Here is a 20,148-nt window from a genome sequence, read left to right on the forward strand (position 1 = left end):
TATAGTGTGTCACTCAAATAGTTACACAAATGTTACAACTTGGGTGGAAACATTACAAGACAACACTGGAAAGTGCCATTTAAAGTCTTGATATTGTCCATATGCAGAGATTTGCCTCTCTCTCTTTTAAAGGACTACAGAACTTGTATAATTTCAGCGTGTTCTTAGATCTTGTAAAATGAACACTCCGGAGAATTTTCCTTAAAAAAAAATGTCAGTCTTTACTAAAATATACTGAAGATTGCATATGGATTGGTTATACACCCTGCTCCAGGAAAGCACATTCTTAAGTCCACCCTTATTCAGGACAGCCCTTTACCATGTGCTTGAATCTTTTGGACTTCAATGGAATGGAGTCATTTGCTTAAAGTAAAGCACATGTTTAAGTGCTGTCCCGAAGAAGCATTATTTTGAACTGGGCCTTACATAATAGAGTGATGGGTACTATAGATAAAACAGACGGATGCATGGAAAATATCATCTGTAGTGTAGGAACTTCAAAAGCAACAATTCGTGTATTAGTTCTTTGCACTTAGAGGCCCTGATTCAGCAAAGGTACTAAAGACATGCTTCAGACCTATCATAAGTGGCTTGCCAATTAAGAGCCTTAATTCTTTTCAGTCAAATCGATACTGAAGTCCTTTACAAACATTTATTAAGCCTCATTGTATTCCTTTAAATTCAGTAAATATTGTTATCCTGATTTTACATTTTTAAAGTTGTATTACACAACACAGTTATCATTATATAGATATCTGTCTATATTTTAAAAAAAAACCCTCCAAGTTCATCTAAATACACTTTGAAAAGCTGTTGGATGAAAGTGACTGGTAAAAAGTGCGGGAGAAGGACAAAGAAGAAATAGATCGTGTTCACGGATACATCCTTGGGGAAGATGTGTAGTTAAGTGCCATCAAGCAATATACACATACAAATGCCAAGAATAGCAAGGAAGAGCAATTAAAATGCACGATAGAAGAGAAAGCCATACTGAACAGGAGACAGAGGAAGAGTAGAGAGAACAGTGGGTCAGAGTGAAAAATATTGTAAGTGACAGCATCAAAGAGGAGGAGAGGGAGAAGCCATATTAAATACTTAAAGAATAGAGTTAAGGAGGAGGAAGGAATTACTGAGGGAGATAGTAAAGCCTGGAAGCTGTGAGAGGAAATTTATTGACAGGAGAGAGAGTTATCAAGGAAAGAGGGAATTATTTTAATTCCAAGGGCTCACTCATGAGCTGCCTTATGTGACTGGGATAGGGAGAAAGTGGATGCCACTTGCTCTTTACTTTCTTGCGCAGGCTAACCATATCATGGGGGGCAGTTCCTCCCATTGTACGTATGGGCAAGGAGGGGCTGAGAAGTTGCCTTTATTGGTGCAAAAATAACTGATTCGTATCATGCCAGAAAGCTTGGACCACAGAAACGTTTTACACCCACATTAAAATAAATGGAAAGCATTCGTAACATACTGAATGTAATGGTTCTTGGGTATCTTTAGCAGAGGTCTTGCTTTGATGCCACTAAATCCTATTTGCAGGGCTTCTTATCAGAGAGAGATTTAGCTGTGAACGGATTTAGAATGTTAATCCACGGGGTCATGATGAAAATGACTGATCACCAACAGAGCAATTCTGGACTTTGGCACAAAAAGAACAAACTACATCATTTTGAAAGCCTAACGGGTATTTACAAGGTGAAAGGTTCATCCAGCTAAGAATGTACGGTAGCCTTTAAGATGAACACACATGTGATAACATTAATTAGGTGGATTTCTACACTGTCAGTGAACAGAATGCTGTTCAGGAGAAATTTTATCTACTACTATAATCTGTTTAAGAAGCTGCTGTATTGGATGGATAATAGCAGCATGCAAGCCAGCATAAATAGAAGCCCAGTAATGCAATTTGTGTATAAGAAAGTCATGGATAAATCCTCATTCATTGAAAGAAACATGCATTTTAGGGCAATAATTTTCAGGTAAAAAAGAAACCCTTCCGGGTTCTTGTATAGGCAGGAATACTCTGTGATTGGATACAAGGAACTCTGGATCCAAAATTACTTCAAGATTCACAATCATAGAATCCCAGAATATTAGGGTTGGAAGGGATCTCAGGAAGTCATCTAGTCCAACCCCCTGTTCAACACAGGACCAACACCAACTAAATCATTCCAGCCAGGGCTTTGTCACTCCAGGCCTGATGATCTAGCCAACCCATACTTCTTTAACTTGCTAATAAGAATATTGTGGGAGACCGTATCAAAAGTTTTGTTAAAATCAAGGTATATCATGTCCCCCACTTTCCCCACATCCACATAACAGAACTGTCAGCCAGCAGGTCAGTCCTTTCAAAATTCTGGCTGGGTCTTATGTCATTTCTCAGAATTTCTGCCTGGGATGGATTCAGTCACATCCTGTTGGAGTCTTTGCAAGGTTTAATCTACCTAGACAATTGGATAATCCACAGATATCCATGTCAAGATCCAAGTATGGCATCTCCTTTGCAAAAGTTGTACCCACAATTAAATAGCGGATGCAAATGTCAATACTTCTCCTCCTAATTTTCTGATTGCTTGTAGTGCCCACAAACCAAAGGCCAGGAATCAACCTGCCAAATATAAACTGCAATAGATAAGAAACACATAGGACATGTTTGATGTAACTATAACCTCCCCCTTTATTCCACTGAAACTTTTTATATCAACCTCCAGTTACGTCCCTTTTGGCCAAATATAAGGGCTTTGTTTTTCCATTTTCCTTGATCTTTTATAAACTTGAGTGCAGGCATTCACTCCCCTCTCCTTGACTGCAAGTCTATGAACTATGCTCCTGTGGCCCTGAACTACACTGGTTCTCCTCACTACTCTTCAATTGCTCAATGATTATCTCCTTGATAGATCCTCCACTAGTCCTCCAATCTGTCATTGAGCTTTAGGGCTCTGTCCTACACTCACCCTATACCCTGCCCCTTGTCAACTCCTTTGTACACATGGCTTCAGCGTGTCTCTCTGCTGACGATTCAGAAAACTACCTCTCTGCTTCTGCCCTGTCTACTTCCATCCAGGCTTCCTTCTGTGACTGATTTTCTGACATATCACACTAGAGGACCCAGAAGCAGCAACACGGTTAAAACTGAGCTCATCAGCTCTCTTTGTGAGTCCTGGCCTCTTTCTCCCATCTTCACTATTGCCTTAAACTCTTCATGTGCTTGATTTTAAGAGAAGGCAGTGTGGCATGCTGGATAGCGTGCTAGCTGGGGCTTGAGAGGCCTGGGTTCTATGCCTCGCTCTGCTGCTGGCTGACCTTAGGCAAACCACTTTGCCTCTTTGTTGTAGGTTTCTCCATCTGTAAGATGGGGGTGATGATGCTGACCTTCTTTGTAAAGCACATTGAGACCTGCTGATGAAAAGTGCTATATAAAAGAGCTCAGTGGTATTATATTTAAGCATGTGCTACTCTGTGGAGCAGGATCTGTGTCTTTCTTTGTATCTTGTAAAGCACTGAATACACTGTCAGTGCTTAGCAAATAACAACTCTTAATTACTGTTTGCAGACCCAGTTTGCCTAGAGGCCAACACTTTAACTTTGACCCACAATGCCACACATTAGAATACTGGATTTTTTATTAAAGCAATTTCTATCCAGACATAGCCTTCTATTCTCAATAAACTATCTATGCAGCTTTGATGTAGATGAATAATAATAGCTCTATCACACTCCTCTACACCCAGCACAAACTACCTGCTGGATTGGAATGCAAAAATTAAAGCCATTTTAAAGTCATATGAATCTGACTAAGCGTCTGACACCAAAACTATTTTTAATCTCTCTCCCCTCCCCTGTGCCTTTCTCTTGTAACTTGAATCAGTCCAAGAGCATTTTGTTTTCAAAATGAAAGGAAGAATAGATGATATTCCTGGCTGAGTCTGTCCAGAGTGATTTTTGTATCTAGTTCAGTTAACATATAAACTCTTGAAAATGTGGGGGAGTGGTTATGAAATATATGATTTTGGTCTGAACAGTGTTAGCAGCTCACACTATAATACTTTCATTCTATTTATTTGTCATTTTAGACAGTGGCCAAGATTGTCTAGGGCACTTTCTGGGAGCTCATAAGGATGCCTATGTTGATAGCACTATGCTGTCCACAACGATTTCATTGTCTTGCCATCTGTGACTGTGTCTTATCTACACAGGGTACCTAATACAGTGAGTAGGAAAGAAAGAGGTTTCTCCATCCATAGCAAGTAAGTAACATTACTGACAAAAGAGGTTACTGTGAGAAAGCATTTCTAAGGCAGCAGGGTGTCATTGTGACTCTGCCAAATATTCCTCATTACAAAAAGAGTGAATATGGAAAACTTCCAAGTATGTACAGCTATCCCTTAGATCTATACTTCAGAGAGGGGAAATTAAGGAACAGTGAAAGGACCAGAACAATTTAGCCATATAGCATAGTTAACTTCAGCCTCAAATAATCTGTTCTTGATCACACTGAACTTTTTAAACATACCTTGTATTTGTGGTGCTTGGCACAAGCTAATCACTTTATACAAATAGACATGAGCTATGGCCCAAAGCCTCAAAGGCATTTAGGCACATAAATCCCCTTGATTTCAGTGGAAGCTGGTGTCTAAATGCTTTACAGAATCCGAGCCTAGTTCAGTTATTTGAAATTAGCAGAATCCAAACAAAAGGTAGACAGGAATGCTGGAAAGTTTGAACCTCTATAAATCCAATAGGATTTCATGTAACCTCTTCCATTGCAATGGCTTCTTTTTAGACCACCCAAAATTGTGTTTTATTCCAGCACTCTGAGACTGAGATGTGACAAACATTTTCTGCAGTGGTCCAGGGAGCAGTTCATGGAACACAGTATTGAACATGATGACATATTTCTGAAAAAAAGTGTCCCTTGATTGCCTGAACTGAGTGATCACAGTTGCAGTTAATTGAATACTATAATTGGCTGAACATTAAATTGGCTGCATAAGCAAAAGTGCTTTATAAATAGTAAATAAAGTGTTTGGAGGTATTTTTAAATAAGTTTCTTAAACATTTTTCCGGGGGGCTTTATATCAGAAGGTTATTTATTCCATATTCATTGTGTAGGCTGTCAGATAAGCAGGATGTTTGACAGCAGAAATAGGTCTTTTCAGCAATGATAAATTTATAATGACATACATGAGTTTTGACTGCTTGTGAAGTTCCCTAATTAACTCTTATATAGAGTTCCATTGGCAACAAAATTTATGTTTAGAGATAAAATGAAGCTCGGAGGAATTACTGAACATTCTGTTCCTTTTTGTAGATCTTGCATTTACTGTCAGGTAGTGTTAATCTCTTCGCTTACTAAGATGGGTATTGTTTATCATGCCAATGACACAAACTGCCTATTATTATTTGAGGGAATAACCCTCAACAAGGCTTACAAGCTACAAAGTAATTGCCTACATTTCATGTGTGTTCTGAAGCATTAGGTGAAAGAAATCCTACCAGAAATCTTATTTCAGGACAATCACACCTCCTGGAGGTCGCTTTTCTATTTATAAAGTGGCTATTTTAACTAGTTAAGGCACTGGCTCAAGAACACACTTGCTTAAAGTTCAACATGTGCTTAAGTCTTATCAAAGTTAACCTATAAACTATAAACACTGAAAATATGAGCCATAACCTATCTATAAGGAGGAGAAAATACTTCTGTAAATTTGCACTTCCACAGGGTCTCATGGAGATTCATTAGTTAATGGCTGTATAGTGCTTTTAAAATGTAAGCCATTGTATTTTAATCATTTCACGTGGGAAAAAGTTTGGCTATCCTTTCTGTCTCCTATATGCCCTGTAAACTGCACAGAAAACTGTGCCCTGAAAGCAATGCTCAAGGAAATTCTAGACAAGATTGACACACAAAAAATATATTAATATCAAGTATATTTCAGCAGCAACTTATCAAAGATCAAAGGTATTTTTGGTGCAAGGAGATTATGAGCATGACAAGCTTTTTTAAAGTACAATTGTAAGACAGAAAAAGGCATCTCTGGTACTTATTGTACAGGAGTATCCTCATTGCAAAGAGCTAACACTGAAATGTCAAACATAACAATGGAGACTGCTGAAAAGAAGTAATCATTTTAAAGACCCTCTAACTGAAAGTCTCTGATTCTTCTCTATTTTTTAATTTAAATTCCAGCTCCATTAAATTTAAAAAAAATCTTTGAAAATGAAAACTGAAAAAGTCAGCTATATTTGCAGTTAACACATCTTAATTAACTGCAATGAACACAAACATTTTTCCATGCACTTTTCCAATTTATTTTTGGAAAGTTCAATTTTCATTCAGACAAACTAGTGTTTAATCGACAAATAAAGAATAAGCAAATATAGACAGAATGACCCTCATCCAGGGCCTGATCCAAAGCCCACTGAAACCAATGGGCGTCTTTCCACTGATTTCAGTGGATTTTGGATCAGGCCTATATTACTCTTCTATACATTGCTTTCTTGTCTTTCTGAAATGGATCTGTTTATGAAAAAGTTATATTCATTCACAGTTGAAATCTTTTAGTTTTGAATGAGAAGTTTAATAGGTGGGGCTGGTTGAAAATGTTTATGTAAAAACTGTTTTTCAGCAGAAAATTGGATTGAACATTTTTGCAAAATGTGTCTGATTTGCACAGCAAATTTCAGTTTTCTGGTTAAAAATTTAATATGTCAGGTAACTGACTATTTGCTACAAAACCCAAACCTCCCTCGCCCCCGCCCCCCCCCAAAATGGAAAAGCTTTGGGTCCAGAATCTCCGGTTTTGTGGGTTTCAATAATAAATGGAATTTTTTATAAGAACAATTTAGTTTTTGTCTACATTTTATAAGGAAAAGAAAATTACTTTCCAACCAGCTCTATTCATAAAACTTTTACAAAGTTTGACTATTGAAGAATGAATTCTCTCTTTGGCTTGGTTTATATTTTAAGCTTTAAAATTAAATAAAACACAATCCAATCAAAGTCAACGACTCATGTGCTTAAAGTTAATCACATGCATAAGTGCCAGCAGAATCAGGGCCTAAATTAAGTAACTATGAAAAAAAATCACAGGTGATTATTTCTCAAAGAAACTTAATTAAAACAGTGAGCTGATTATTGAAGGATGCTTGTCCAAAACAGAGTTTAGAGGATTAATTGAAAGAGGGGAATGTGGACACTATCTTTGATACATAGGAAAAAAATTAACTATTTTAGGTACTGAAGGAAGTGAAAAAAAGGACATAGTATGTGGGCATACTTACATAACTCATCCCTTCCCCCTCTCCCATGTCAAGTTTCAATTAGAATAAAGAAAATAGAAAATACGGCACTCTAGTACTGAATAAATAAATGCGAACACTGCAGTTCTTTCAAATGTCTACTACATAAACTAATAGATCTAAGCATCCTTGGTATTCCTTTAGAGCTGTTCTAATTACAGAAAATCTTTAGATATAACAATAAGGAGTGTGGGGGGGGAGGACCCACAATAGAATGAAAACTCTGTAGAAGGCAGAGATTGCTGCCACATGCCTAATAACTATTTTAAATATTATGTTCATTTCCTTTGTTGTGGATAAGCACTGCCGAGGTGTGAATAGTTTAACAGCACTTGTCTCAATTAGCAAATATGCAAAACAAATGTGCTGAAGTCTTATTTGAATCATTTTCTCTCCCACACACTTAATTTGCTACTGTGAGCAATTTTAATTTAAAATAAATCATTAATTTACTATTTTTTCCTCAAGCGTATGTGATGAATTTCAACAGCATTTAGCGTAAGAAAGCCACCTCAATGTCTGAGGTTTTATTTCAACTCCCTCTACAGTATGGCAATATCTTTACACAGGGATCTACACTATTATGATTCAGTATTGCAGTAGCACCTAGAGCCCTCAACTCTAAGATGCGGGCCCTATTGTACTAGACACAGCACATGTGCATAATGAGGGACAATCCTCACCCCTGGAATCTTCCCCTGTAAAGAAATAAGAGTCAATTGGTGGGGCGGTAGGGGGAGGAAGACAAATGAGACACACAGGGACGAAGGGCTCAATTTCCAAAAGTGCGCAGCATTCACAAGGTGAAATCCATGCACCAAAATAAAATAACCAGATTCTCAACAGGACTGCTGGGTGCAGATTTTCACAAAGGAAGCTACTGGGTGCTGAGCTCTTTTGAAAAATCTGGCTGTATGTGTCTTTCAAAGGTCACATCTGGGTAGCTGGTTTTAATTTCCAGACATCCTGAATCCCATTCCAGTGCCTTGGGATTTAGTACATGGATACAGCATTACAACACTGCAAGACTTAAAATACATATAACTGATTTCAGGCATGACATCACCTCATTTGTTAAGTCACAGGTATTATGTGTCACATCTGAGAGTCACAAGTCCACGAATGAGAACATGAAGCTGCTTGCAGATCCCATCAATCTACGCCTAGTTTTGCTAGCACTGCAGCAGCAATAAAGGGAAAATGCTTATAGATATCCTCTAAGCTGCAGGTCCTGGAGTTATTTCTGGAATGCTCCAAAGTGTGCTCAGTGCTTTATAGACAGAAAAGGACAGGCCTTTGCGCCCAAAAACTTGCAATCTACAAATACACCAAAAGATAGAGTAGGGATAGGTTAAGCAAAGCCATGTGCCAGAAAAATGACTGAGGTGATGATTAGCACCTGTACGGTTTGGTACATGATTTTTGGTAGGGTTGTTATTTATTCATATTAGATGAACAGGGTCAGATTCTATTACCCTTAATCACATTGGGTAGCACCTTCTTTCATAAGGATTTCTACTGAAACAAATGGAACTGTTTGTAGAGGACAATACTTATCAGTGGGTGAAATCCTGACCCCCATTAAAGTCAGTGGTGAAATTCACACTAACTTTAATGTGATCACGATTCCCTCCCATCCCCACCCCATGTGAATAAGGCTATCAGAATCTGTTCATGCCCACCCTGAAATTCTGTCTTGAAATGAACTAAAGCTGCAATTGTGGCTTTCTGAAGCCCTGAAACATCAATATGCCAGCATGTTGCTTTTGATATCTGCTTCGTCCACAAGAACTCCTTTTTTCATATGGGGTCACCAGGGTGTCAGCTGTTCCACATCAGATCCACAGACTGTATTACAAGGATGAAAGCCCCAAAGCCTGCATGAGATTTATCACATAAGTTGTTTTTTTCAGAGAAATGTACTCATCATTCAGATTTAACTCTGTTTATTAAATTATACATCTTCTGCAAGATTAATAATAATGACAAAATCATTGACTATAATACTCATGTGAATGTACTGATTGGATCCTGGGAACTGAGAACAGGCAGTGAGCATTCGGATAGGCTGGAGTTTCAGATAACTCAGCCCTGGTCTACACTTACCGGGCAATTTGGCAGCAGTTGACGGGAGTTATGCAGGCTATGCAGAGAAGCTTGCGTAGCTCCCGTCGACTGCTGTGCTTCTCTTCTGCATGGCGTCTTCATTGCACTACGCCAATGGGAACCACGTTCCTGTCAGTGCAGCGCTACGCCCCTTGAGGTGGTGATTTTACTGCATCGACTGACTGCTCAGTTGATCCAGATAGGTCGATTTGACGGCGGTGACTTTGCTGCCATCAGCGTAGACATACCCTCAGAGGGAGTTCTGCTTAGGACAGTATTGTCCATCAAGTAGTGTGTGTTCTCTGTTAGGCAGTGAGGTCTAGTGGCTAGGGGCGTGGATTGAGAATCAAATGACCTTGAGAGATCTTGGTTCAATTCCCTGCTTTACCAGGTTTCCTCTGTGGCCCTGGGCAAATCACTGTGGCTCTTTGCCACAGCTGAAATCAATGTGAGTTAGGTGCCTAAATACCTTTGAATGACTGGGCCTTAGTCTCTCTGCTTTCCATCTGTAAAATGCAGTTAATAAGCACCGCTCTATCTCAGCAGGGTGGTATCAGGATAAATGCATTAAAGTTTCTGAGATGCTCAACTACGGTGGTAATGGGACCTAATAGGTGCCTGAAATAGAACCAGGTCAGTCTAACTGTAAGATCTAACTGTATGATCTTGGACCTCTCATTTTGACAATCTGCCTCAGTTTCCACATTGCATACTGAGGAGAATAATACTTACACTCCTTTGTGAAACCCTTTGAGTTGTATGGGTGGAAAGCACTTTAGAGGAGCTAAGTATTATTACACACACACAGTCTCCAGTACCGGCCAACATTCATTTATGCGATAAAAACACGTTATCTGTTAAACAGCTTTCGTTAAGATGAGATTGTTCCATTAGCTTTCCTGCCTGCCCAGGACTCATTGACACTGTTTGTAACATAGCTGCAATTTGAAGAATTTACTTCAACTTGAAAATATGTGTGCAGAGAACAAGAGGGTATTGGAATGATTTTAACTGGGGGAAATGGAGGTGACACTCATTCTAACGACCAAGACTTAAGAGACTTGTATTTGATCAGTCTTGCTTTGAGGAGCCCCTCCCCCCAATAAGAATAGCAAGACTATTTTGAATCCCACTCTAATAAAGCAGTTACAACACCATTTGTAAAATATAAGCTCATATTAGTCCTTCTTACAACTCTTAATACTCTTCTGTGACAAGAATGTCAAAAATATAACACATGAGCCAGACTGATCCTTCCAAGTCTTTAATCTGGCCCGCAAAGTCCATAGAGTATTATAATCCATATCTGGGCTGCCAGTCAGTGCTGTCTGTGCTTTCTGTGCCTGCCTGCCCTCTGCAGTACTGCATCAGTATTGGTGGAAGGAGCCTGCACCGTCAGTGGCAAAAAGCAAATGCTGCTGCCTTCAGGATTGCTAATTTATTTGGGGACGAGAGAGCCCAGGAGCAGAAGGGCTGGAAACATTACAAATACCTTGAAACCTATTATAGAAATAGCTGAATATCAGAGGGTGGCATACTCTCCCCAGTCATATTTAAGCAGCAGATGCAAAAGTACTGTAGACTGGGATGATCCTGTTTTACACCCCCTCCCCCCAATCATTTGGCTCACTATCCAATATGTGAGAGAGAAGCAGATCCAAAGTAAATTAGTTTGCAAGTAAAATTTCTGAGTTGCTAGGGTATCCTGAAGCTGTAGCTCTGTCCTTTTCTAACTCTCAATTAGTGCTAGTGAATGGCATTAGATCGTTGGAAGTGGAGAACAAAGTCTTTTCTCTCTCTACAAAAACAGAGGTGAGCAATGGAAGAACAAGTTCTTGGTTCTTGATCTGGAGAGCACATCCAAGGTTAGCCCTGTCTCCACACTCCTCTAAGACTGAAAAGAAAGCACCATAGGTTTTGATGCAAGGTTTGTAGGATGCCAGCCAATAGCATGGCACGTGTGTGAGCCATGCAGGGAGTGGAGAAGGAGAAAGAGCCTCTGCAGGCAGCCAGAGATCCATATTTCTGCACATTATACACTTAACACCATAAATCCTGATGGTGCTCTACATCAGTGGTTCTCAACCACAGAGGTCTTCCAATGGGTATTTCAACTCATCTAGATATTTGCCTACTTTTACAACAAGCTACATAAAAAGCACTAGCGAAGTCAGTACAAACTAAAATTTCACACGGACAGTGACTTGTTTATACTACTCTATATACTACACACTGAAATGTGAGTACAATATTTATATACCAATTGCTTTATTTTATAATTATATGGTAAAAATGAGAAAGTAAGCAATTTTTCAGTAACAGACTGCTGTGACACGTCTGTATTTTTATGGCTGATTTTGTAAGCAAATAGTTTTTAAGTGAGGTGAAACTTGGCATACGCAAGACAAATCAAACACCTGAAATGGGTACAGTAGTTTGGAAAGGTGGAGAACCACTGCTCTACATAGCCACTAGCCCACAAGTCCCAAGATGCTCTGCAGAAATGGCTGTTCCCAGGAACCATGTCTTTGGGAAGTCCTGCCTTTCTTCTCCATTCGGCTTTAGAGTGCAGATGGGATGGGTTTTGCTTCAACTCATTTTTAAAGACTGAAAAGCAAAAATAAGAGTATTTGACTGTCTGTGTAAATCCAAGAAAACAGACAATACAGGATGCTCAAGGACCTAGTTCAACAAAGCCCCAGAGTGTATGCTTGAATTTTCAGCACATGCTTTGCTGAATTGGGACCTAGGTGAAGAAATCCATATGCACTGAAGAAAACTGCAACATAAGTAAAATAAGCAGAAATAAACATTCCTACCATTGGAAATGGTACCACCAGCCACCTTTAAACTTTGATGTTGGACTCTGCATCCCTTTATTAGAAGAAAGATAATTAGTTCTCATGCAGTCAAACATCAAACCCCAGCATCCTTGTTGGAGAACTAGAAAGTTTGAGTTGAATAATGCCAGACTCTCAGCTTTCCCTAGCATTTAAAGCAATGATGTTCAACTGTGAAATCTCTAGCTTTTTTGTTTAAAGAAAATGAGGCCAAGATTGAAAAAGACAAGTCAGAAGTTAGTGAAGTCATCTGACTTTCAGCAGTCCCTAGTTTCATAAAAACATACAAGAGAGCGCGAGTGGGTTACAACTAACAAAAGGTCTCCCCCAACCGCAGGAGGTCTCAGGAGATTAACATTTGGAGATGGTTAAAAGAAATAAAATAGGTTGCCTCTCTATGGGCACAGTAGGAAAAGTTCTCTTGTGGGGGTGCTGCAAAAGAACAAAGGAGGAATATTTGCTGAATCATCACAGATGATCCACCATTCAAACAGCTCTAATTCTTCTAAATCTGCAGTAACCAGCAATCAAGCAATTGTGCTCTTGAGAAGCATTTTAACTAACACTATAATGACTGAACAAAAATGACTCAAAAAAGTTAGCTTTTTTGGATGACACCTACAACTGTCATTCAGTCCAGGATAAATTTGTTGGTGCACAATAACTGCAGCATGCATCTGTTTAAAGTCAATGTGGGGGCCATCCTACAGATGGGTGAGTGACTAATTCTGCAATAATCACTGTGGGGATTAGCTCTAGAAATGCATAAAAGAAAAGCCATGTTGTCGGCTTATTCATTTTCAAAAAGGAGATTTAAAAAAAACCCATGCAAATAACCTGCAAGGTCAGGAAAACAGCTAGGATGGGGAAGAGAAGAATGCACAGGAAGATGGGAACTAAGCTAAGAAAACTGAGCTCTAAAACTGTAAACTAAAGTGGAGGCAGGGTGGTCATGTGATGTGCTCTCTACGGTAGCATGGTTTTTATTGCGCTTTCATTCAACCTGACAGATTTTTGGTGTAATTTCTGTATATGTTACAACTGGCTTCAAAATTGAGAGCGACTAAATCCTCTAATTTGCTTTGTGAATTTTGTGGCTGGTTGGTACTGTAATATTTTAAAATACATTGTACAACCTCTTGAGCAGCCAGTGAAGGGAGATCCTTCAGATTTTAGGGGATGTTACAACAATGCTGGTGGCGAATGAGTAGTGTTATCCCACAGAGAAGAAAAGCAGTAGGAGAAAGATTCACACGAGTAGCCACCCACATGGCAATGATTATCTTTGGAATGAATTATTGCTAACGTCAGTTCTCATCTTGCAAGATGCAGAGTATCCTCAACTCCTATTGGCTTCAGTAAGGTATAACATTTCATGCAGCACCAGACAAGATTGGGATGCTAATTGGCAAAGAGAATTGGCACAGGAAATAAACTACTTGCAATGGTTGTTAGAGAATAGAAAATGGAATCTCAATTTCAGGGGATAATTAACCTGTGACATATTGAAGAGTCAGTTTTCAAAAGTGTCATGTGTCCTTTGAAAGTCTATTCCAGTGACATTAGAGCTGTTTTAAGAATTGTGAAATGATCTGATGAGAAGTTGAAAATTTTTCCATTTCACAACATTGGGATAGGGGTATATTTCCCATTTTTTCATGTTTTTCCCCCCTGTACTTTTAGTTGCACAGCAACATAGTGTAAGTGACCATCCAAATGCTTTTGCATATGGATGATGAGGCAGCTCTGTAGATAGGTAATGAGATACAGCCTTTCATCGTAAGCAAAAACAACGAGAGTCATATAGCACCTTAAAGACCAACAAATTTCTGCGGGCATAAGCTTTCGTGGGCTGAAACCCACTTCGTCAGATGCATGAAGTGGAAATCACATATGAGAGGTGTATATGTACGTCCAAGGGTAAGAAACATAACAATGGGGATGGCAAGTGCTAACAAAGTCAGTTCAGTTAGGGAAGATGAGGCCTATTCACAACCATTGATTAGAAGGTGAGAATGTGTGAACAGTGACAATTATTTCTTGTAATGAGAGACCCATTCCAAGTCCCTATTCAGACTCAGTCCCTATTCAGACCCAAACTTGACACAATCAGACTTGGTCTGAATAGGGACTTGGAATGGTTCTCTCATTACAAGAAGTAATTGTCACTGTTTACACATTCTCACCTTCTAATCAACGGTTGTGAATAGGCCTCATCTACCCTAACTGAACTGACTTTGTTAGCACTTGCCGTCCCCATTGTTATGTTTCTTACCCTTGGATGTACATATACACCTCTCATATGTGATTTCCACTTCATGCATCTGATGAAATGGGTTTCAGCCCACGAAAGCTTATGCCCACAGAAATTTGTTAGTCTTTAAGGTGCTACAGGATTCTCGTTGTTTTTGCTGTATACAGACTAATACGGCTACCCCTCTGGAACTTTTCATCATTAGGTAAGTCCTGCCCAGGCTGGTTGTTACTGTCCGATGGCTTTCCAGTAGTCTGTGTGAAATGTGTTAGTGTCCACTGAGTATTGGAGTTGGATCCAAGTTTCTACATGAAAGTTTGGACCCAAGCCCAACCAAAATCCTGACCAGTCTGCTATTGTCCGTAGTCAGAGACATAACTGAGGGATTCTAGTGTTGCTGGTTGTGTTTTTTGGACAATGGTGCTGACTGCACAGTTTTTAGCCCAGACTGCTTCCATTTTCATCCTTGTTGAATACAGAAGAAGTTAAATTAAGTCATTATAGAAGGATTAGCATTCATTCCCATCGCCTCCAACTCATTACACATACTGTTTGTGAATACCAATTCTGCTGCTGAAGGAGTAAACCATAAGAGTGAAATCTTGCCCTCATTGAAGTCAGTGGGAGTTTTGCATAGGTTAGGTGAGCCATAGGTTAGAAGAGCATAGTAGTAAAACCAATGCTTTGTTTACAGGGAGGCAAAAAATCAGAGGAGCTACTCATTGGCATCTCCCCATTTGTTTTTGTTTCCCAGTCTTTGGTTCAAAAGCATTTGACCAGATGTGAGAGCATATCCAGGTGCTTGCAATTTCCAGAGGTGGACACACGTATTCAGTGGCGTGGGGGAGAGGGGGAAAAGAAATCTTACAAGTGATAGTAACTTTTCCCAGAGTAGGAAAGAGCTTCAGCATTTTGCATCTGTTCTTACTTGTTGGTTTAATGAGTTACAAGGTAATAAAGATGGAGTTGGTGCAAGCATAGATCACATAACTGGTGACAAAGTAAAACAGTAACAGGAGTCCAGAGGGATCCACAGTATTGCAAACATAAAGCAATATGGTTCAGCTAGGAAGAATTGATGACTTTGAGCCTAAAATAGAAATTTGGTCAGCTTATATTAAAATTAGTTGTGTGTTTTTATGGCCAGTACTCTGATATTTTAAAGAAAACTGCTACCTAGAGTTTGCTGAATAATTTCAGCATAGCCAAAAAACGTGGCATATAAATTTTTTACAGGTATCACAGTAAATTCTACATAATGTTTCACCATTGTATTACTTATTGCTGAAATATTTCCGTTTCCAGAGTGAGAAGTAGAGTGAATGATTTATGTATAAACTTAAAGTACTATTTACAGCCTTAGATTATGGGGCAGGGACCACCTTTTTGTTCCATGTTTGTACAGCATCAAGTACAATGGAGTCTTGGTCCATGACTGGCACTACAACAATACAAATAAATAAGAATAAAACTCAGGAGTGCACTTTTACTGAAATTCATACACTTAGATTAACTGATGCCGAAATAAATTGCATATATGCAATGAAAGTTAATATTACAGTGAGAACCTTAACATGTCCATTTCCAGAGTTGGGCATTTAAATTCACAACTTCACCCTAATTTTTGCATTTAATATTTTCAGTAGATGTATACTAGATTTGTACCATCATTTGATAAACAAATACATTATTTCTTTCATTAAACCGTACTAAAGGGAATAGGGAACCTTTTTTATTTTGGGCTTTTAGGGGCATTCGAGCATGAGATTTTTTGATGTAGTTGTTTTGAGGATTAAAAAGTTGAGCATGAAAATGTATTATTGATTCTGCCCTGCAAAGTACAGTATACTGTTCATCTCACTCATATATTATTGATTAAAGCACTCAGCAGTCCTAACCTTTCACTTAATCATTCCAAGGTAATTTTTTCATGGGGCTGCTGCTGTGTAGTACTCCTAAATTATGCTTACCTGGGAGTCTGGAGCATCAGTGGGACAACTGCAGTGAAACCATTTAAGAGGTTCCTGTGTCTAATCTCAGAGGGTATATAATGTAAGGCTAGATTGTGATTTGGCTCACACACCTGTACAGTGGAGAAAGAATACCTCTTAAACCAGTGCAGGCTTCCTGGACTTTGTGTGAGCCCTGGCTCTGTTCCCTTGCACAACTGCCAGCATGGCTGATCAAGCTTAGAAGGTGTCCTAATTTGCTGCTGCTCTCAGCCAGCAGTCCCTGGAGCAAGGAGCACGAGGAGGTGGAATTGGGACTGAGCCTGTGGGGTGTCTGAGGCACAATAGCTCCCACGGCTACTCCTGGGATGGTGCAGTTTATGCACCACCGTTTACTTAGTGCTGTGACTAAAGGTGTAATTTGGCCCTGGTAGCCTCCAGTCCTCAAGCTGGCTTGACCTTGCGCATCAGGTGGCCACAATTTGTAAAATGAAAGTGTCTCTTTTGCAGTAACATCTGCAGTACTTATATGCATTTTTAATCTCACAGATTGTTTAGCTTCATTCTTGGAAGGGAAATAAGAGCTAAATGACCGAATTAAAGAGTTTGGAATCACTCAAACAAGGCTTCCTTCTTGGAGAAGTTTGAGGCCCAGAGGTAGGGAAAACGTGCGGAAGCTGCCTTTACTACTGTCCGTGTTGTGTCTGTTCTGTAGAGAGAGAGAAAGTTCTGTTCATAGTGCCCCTTCCATCAGCACTAAAATTTACTTTAAAAATACAGGTTGGGTTGTAAACACTGGATTGGACTCTCCCATTCTTACTCACTTCCACTAGTAAATTATTCTGTGAGAAGTCCCACTGGGAACAATGGGTCTACAGGACTTGTAAGATACAGCTCCATGTGAGTAAGGATGACACAATAATTAGTATGTGAACAGATACCATGGTGACAGCCATATGATAGACTACTAGAACAATTCCATGGGAAACAAGTATATTATGTAGTCTTGGTAAAGAAGCCTCTTTCTTCAACATATAAATTCACAAATCTCTGAAATAACAGGCTATCAGACTGGATCATTCATGGATAAAGCTGGTTAAATATTATTTCTCATATAATTTATTTGAAAATATTGAGTTAATCGTAAAATAAATATGAGAGCTATTCTTTTTCCTTCTATCTCGATTTAGGGGTGGTGAATTATTCAGGAATAGGTTAGTTTTGAAATCAGGATAGAAATCCTGTAAAATCAGGATTTCTAAAATTATTTTTTATAGTTGTTCTCCTTCAGGTATAGCCTATAAAGTTAAATTAGCCCTTTTTAACCTGGCCAGGCTTTGTGTGGGGCGGGCACCCCATCATACTTCCCTTTCCTATATAAGTCCCTTGAAGCAGACAGAATAAAATCAGAGTATGGGGAAGAAGCAAAAAACTGTGGCGGAGCTCATCCAAAACATAGCATCCAGGTCGACGGACCAAATAGCCTTTTCCTTGTCTTAAATTGCCCAGTAGGCTCATGTGTTGCAGAACATATTTCTATGGAAAAATCAACTATTAGCTCTGTTTCAGGGTTTGACTGTTACAACTCATTAAATGTCAAAGGCAAACATTCTTTGATTTTCCTGAAATGGGTCCCCGAGCCCCAACAGGCTAAAGATTGATTAGCACCACAGCAGGCAACTGAGTGCTGAAAGAAAGCACTTGCAATGCTATAACAACATCACACACTGACCTGTATTAACACCAGGTGGTGGACTCAGCAGGAGTAGGAAAAAGAAATAAGAGGGCTTTAGCATTTCCATTAATAATTACTGAGGAGGCTGGGATCTTAGACAGCGAGTAAATTATGAAAAACAAAGGTCAGGGGCCTAATTCTTCTCTGACATTGATGTAAAATAGGAATAATCCCACCGAAATCAATGCAGTCAAATTGAAGCATAAACTAGTGTTGAACCAGGCTCTGCAAGGTGAATGTACTCTTGGGGGAGCACATTCAAGTATGAGGCCCTGACAGTCTCACAATTAATTGCGCTGATCACTCAGACCTCCCACTGACTTCAAGGACCAAGTCTGCAATATCTGAAGAACAATGTTACCTTAGGTCTGAATGAGTTATTTATTTCATCTAGTTTCATTATTTTTAACTTCTCTGCCCTTTCTGATTCATGGGATGAAGAGAAGCAGAAATAGCAAATTGGTGCCAAACAAGCTATTCTCACACCATTTCTGACTAGCCTGGAATTACCAGACAGCACACAAGAAAGCCCAGCTGTGGAGACACCTGAGCTACGTATGTTTAGAATAAGCCTGTGCTGAATATTGATATTTTGAGTGCTTACTCAAACCAACTGCTAAATCTTTAGTAAAACATGAATTGAAACAGCTAACAAAAGTTACTTAAGGTATTATTTGCACGTGGCTGATGCCTCTCCTCTCTTTTCAACCTTTATAATGTTATGTCAGTCTTGTAGGATCCCCTCTCCTACTTTTTTGCATCAATGCAACAAGTAGCAGATTTTGCAAGTAAATCCTTACAATAGGATATGAAAATCAATTTGTTTCTTTCTTTAGCATGTTTCTTTATACAGTTACCCAAAAGATGTTCCCTGGGAATAACAGATTGGCAGGAGAAGGGAGGGAGGGGAAGAGATCAAAGATGGGAAGATACATCTCTGCAAATCTAAAGCAGTTGACAAGGCTGAAGAACTATCCCCATCATTTAGCAACAACTTGAAATAGAGAAGCAGCAGCAGCAACTGCTAGATGAGTATTAACAGATGTATAAAGCAGTGGCCACCAGATGGAACACAGACAACATTTACACTATCCTTAGTTTATTTTTCAGGGTCAAAACAAAACCCTTTTATGACTTATTCCTATCATTTAAAGTTTGAAAAAATATTTTCTCTCAGTTAATTGTGAACAAGTGACCCAGAAGATCCAAGAAAAAAGGATCCCAATGAAAATAAATCAGAGGTGACTCATGCACACCTCCCTTCTTTTCTTTTACCTTCACCTCTTCTATTATATTGTGCAGTGCCTACTGATTTGTCTGCATGACGGATGAATTCTCTCTAATTTCATTCCTGTCATTTAATGTGTAGGGATGGATTAAGTTGCCCCAGATATCTTAAAATATGGCTGCTGCATCCTTTGTAGTGTCCTGTTCCCAGCATGTCATTCGGGTGATTTTGCACAATTTAATACTGACAAATAAATAGCACTTGGTAATGCAAACCTGAAAATTATGGTAAGTGAGATTACAGAGATGCATGAACTGGTTTGGAGAGCTATCCCAACACCCCACAAACCCTCTCCTGTTTCTTGAACCGCACCAGAATGGAGTCTTTGGCTATGTTTTCTTAAGCTTTTTTCCTCCACCCCAAAATGGAAGACACTCGGAAACTCGGCACTAGGGATTGGCCAGAACCACAAAGACATAGATGTGTTCATCATTTCTCTCTATTGTGACAGGGTCTATACCCCACCAATCCAAGATTAGGACTTCATTTAGCTAGGCTTTGTATGCACAAATAACAAAAAGATGGTTCCCTGTTCCAATGACCTGACCATCTATGTGACAAGAGACAATGTAGGTACAACAACCAGGTAGGAGGAGCAGAGTGTGATAATGAGCTAATTATGATCAGCACACCAGCTGCAGTCAAGTGTTTTGCACAGCAGAGATGAGTTTTAA

Source organism: Emydura macquarii, unplaced genomic scaffold (assembly GCF_026122565.2).
Source record: "Emydura macquarii macquarii isolate MOO-44397 ecotype Brisbane River unplaced genomic scaffold, CSIRO-AGI_Emac_v2 contig_1348, whole genome shotgun sequence".
Classification (NCBI taxonomy): Eukaryota; Metazoa; Chordata; order Testudines; family Chelidae; genus Emydura; species Emydura macquarii.